The 3,777-nt window shown below is 35.7% G+C and overlaps 1 pseudogene; it reads right to left on the reverse strand.

The window, feature by feature from the left end:
- Window positions 1-328: 328 nt before the first annotated feature.
- On the reverse strand, window positions 329-1,271 carry LOC119520691 (annotated as a pseudogene).
- Window positions 1,272-3,777: the final 2,506 nt, after the last annotated feature.

Raw genomic sequence — 3,777 nt, forward strand, 5'->3', positions numbered from 1 at the left:
AATAATTTAATTTTGAAAAGAATTGTATTTTCCATTCTCATGAGTTATTCTTAGATTTATGAAAGATTTATAGCAGCTTAAATGCCTATGTGTTCGCAGGGCTATTTACCATACCCAGTTAAAACAAAGCAGCTTGAAGAAGGGAAAAGTTTGGAATGATCATTCTGAAATATGCTTAATCCAACTGATGGAAGTTGAAAAGGCACAAAAATATGCACAACGAAAAATCTCATTCATAATGACCTAGCAACTCACTGCTCTCTCCACTCTACACTACAATCTTTCTATACACCTCTTACCATTCTCCACTTTGGAAACCTGAGTCCTGTTAAAAGAAACATTCTCTAAGAAGATATTTTGGAGTCCAAATTTTCCTGAGAGCTACTTTCATGTCCTTGTTCCTCAGGCTATAGATCAAGGGGTTCAGCATAAGAATCACTACAGTATGGAACAACACATCCACTTTATCAGTTTCCAGACTATAGTCAGAACTGGACCTGCAATAAATGAAAAGGATTGTTCCATGGAAAGCAGTGACAGCTATGAGGTGGGAGGCACAAGTGGAAAAGGCTTTGTGCCTTCCTTCTGCAGAGCACATCCTCAGGATGATGAGAATAAGCAAATAGGGGGTGAGGATGATAATTATGGTGACAATCTCATTGAAAATGGTCACATTGAACAGCACCAGTTCATTCATAGACATAACAGAGCAAGCAAGAGATAAAAAAGGGAACAAATTGCAGAATGGTTAATCACATTTGATCTATAGGATGGGATCTCAAGAGCCAAGCATATGTGAATTAGAGAACACACTTTTCCACAGAGATAGCAGACAGACACCAGTCCTAAACAGAGCTTCTGGGACATGATAAGCTTGTAGAGCAGTGGGTACCAGACAGCCATAAAGCAGTCATAGGTCATCACAGCCAGCAGGAAGATCTCAATGACTGCATAAGTACCAAATAAACAGAATTCTACCATGCAACCCAGGAAGGAAATAGCTTTGTTCTTGCTTAAGATATTGGCCACATCTCAAGCACAATGATGGTGGAGTAGCAGAAAGCCACAAAGTTCAAGAAATTAAGGAAAAAGTTCATGGGGGTGTGGATCTGAGAACTGACCTGGATCACTGTGATCATGCGATGGTTGCCCATCACTGTGACTCCATAGATAAGAAGGAACACCAGGGAAAGGAAGATGCTCAGCTCAGAGAGATCTGATAATCCCAGGAGAATGAACTCTGATAGTGCTGCAGTTTCCCTTCTCCACATTCCAAATTTGTTTGGGGTTCAGAAAAAGAAAAAAAAAAAAACTAAAATAAAAGTCATTGTCCATTATATGATCCAAAATTCAGTTTTTGCTCTCTCTTAAAAACCAACATGACATTAATTAGGAGAGTTAATTTTGGCAACAAAGTTATAGGACATTGCTTTTTTTAAGTTTAGGAGTTCAGAATTAGTAGAATACAGATGAACAAGGCTAACAGTTTAGGTCACAAATCACACAAAGTCATTAAAAACATTCACAACTACAGAAGCCTCTAAGAGTCTTTAAAACCATCTTCCACAACTTATTACCTAAACCTGGGATTCTAGAAAATAATGTTTATCATATATAATACCCTTTTCCTGAGTAGTCCATGGAAATGATGGGATAAATGCTGACATGAGATTGCTAAACCAAAAGTTTACATTTTGTATTGATATCTGCAGTTGTAGAAAATAGCTTTTACACTCTATGCTATCATTTATCTACAACATGCACATGGTGATTTTGTTAATTATGCTCTTCAGTGTTGTCTAGGGTTCTGGGAATTGGATTTTCTTAAGTATGCCCCTTGGACTATGAACCTTTTTGTAACTATGGCCCTGAAACCTTAGAAGACATTTTTTGACAAATTAACTTCACTGATTTCAATTTATTAGAACTGATCAAAGATATGAATAAAAATTATTAACAAAATGTCTAATGAAGCATTGCAGTATTATTTACACTATTAAAACTTCAAAGTAAACTAGGTGTAAAAAGAAGGAAATGATCAAGTCTATAGCACATATATAATGGAAAACAATGCAGCTATTAAATTAATAATTTTGAACAATTTTTAATGAGCTGAAAAATGATGGTAATACAGCAAGTTAAAAATAATAACTCAGATTGCACAGACAGAATATTGTGCATGCATACATCAGTTGCATTATCTATTTAATCCTCATAACATCTTTGAAATGTAAATACTGTATCTACATTTTCTTTTAATGAGGAACATATAAGCTTGCCTGAATTCTCACAAAGCATAAGTATTCATGGGTTGGAGTGGGTAAAGAGAGTAGGGTTTTTCTTTAATCAGAGGCAGATTCCTTCAAGTCCTAGAGCACAAGCAATGCAAATAGAGAGTAAGGATCTTCTGCTTCCCTGTGTCTTGGTTAGTACATACAGTCAAGTCTTCTAGAGGCAGCACTTGAGTTTTTAGGGGAGTGGGGTGTAGGGGAGAATCTGGATTAAACATCAACACAATCAAGTATTTACTCCATTCTTTGGCTAATTTAGAAGAGGTAAAGTACACATCCATAGAGAAATCCCTGCCTGAAAACAAAAATGATTTTGATGATTTTGTTTTCTCTATTCCCTGACCAGGATACTTGAATTATGTAACTTTTCTTGAGTTCAAAGTAGTACATAATATTGAAAACCTTTTCTTGTTTTCAATATTAAAGGTTAAAATTTGGCTTGCTGCACACCCATGAAGCAGTGGTTCTCACATAGGAGTGACTTTACTACTCAAGTGTCATCAGCAATATCTGGAAACATTTTTGATTATGACAATAATCTATCTGGTGGATAGAGCTCATGGATGCTGCTAACACCCTATAGTGTATATACAAGACAGCCCCTGGGACAAAGAATCATCTGGTACAAAATGTCAATATTGTACCAAATGTGAGAAGCCCTGCCATCAAAAGGCATTTCATAGTGTGTTACACAAGGCCAAAATGATTCTCCTTTTCACTTCAGAGGTTTTTCACATAACTGGGTCTCTCCATGTACAAACCTGTGGGTCTCTTACTGCCACCTTCACCATCAAGGTGACTGTCAGGAGAAACTATGCTTTCTCATCTAGGTTCCATGGGTGGAGTTAGCATAAGATACCAAAGAAAAATAACAAATAATGCATGCTTTCTATTTTGCTTTTACTGTTTTCTTTCTAATTCTAATAGCTGTTACAGGATATTTGGTTCTGCAGACTAAATTTTTCCAATTTTCAATCTAGACTATTTCATAATATTCAAAGAGAAAATTGTTTCATGAAGTTGTGCTAAAAAAAATCTTCTTTTGAAACATTCTTTTATTAAAAGACAGCTAAATTAGGGATTTGTGAGAAAATTCCTGCCTAATTTATTTCCTCCTTTACAGTTCTCTCTCCTTTCACATATGAGAATATTTAATTAGCCCCAAGGAAAAAATGAAAACCATCATGCTCCCTCAAACATCATTCATATCCATTCTCAAATAACCAGAGTTTAGTCCAACCAACCTATCTGTGGAACAGACATTACTTTCCATGTTTTTGAAGATTCTATGATGGAAAATGTTACAAGATATATGTATTTTTGTGTGTCCCTGTGTTCCATGTTCCTTTGGGTTTCTGAAACATTTATTTCTGTGGTATAGCAACAAGTTACCAAGAAAATGACCCTATCTTGGGACAGAAGTGATTGTTGATATCTATGCAAAATAAACAGTGGATAAAAATCTATAAGATAGAGTGACATCATC

This window comes from Choloepus didactylus, chromosome 26 (genome assembly GCF_015220235.1).
Source record: "Choloepus didactylus isolate mChoDid1 chromosome 26, mChoDid1.pri, whole genome shotgun sequence".
In the NCBI taxonomy this organism is placed as follows: domain Eukaryota; kingdom Metazoa; phylum Chordata; class Mammalia; order Pilosa; family Megalonychidae; genus Choloepus; species Choloepus didactylus.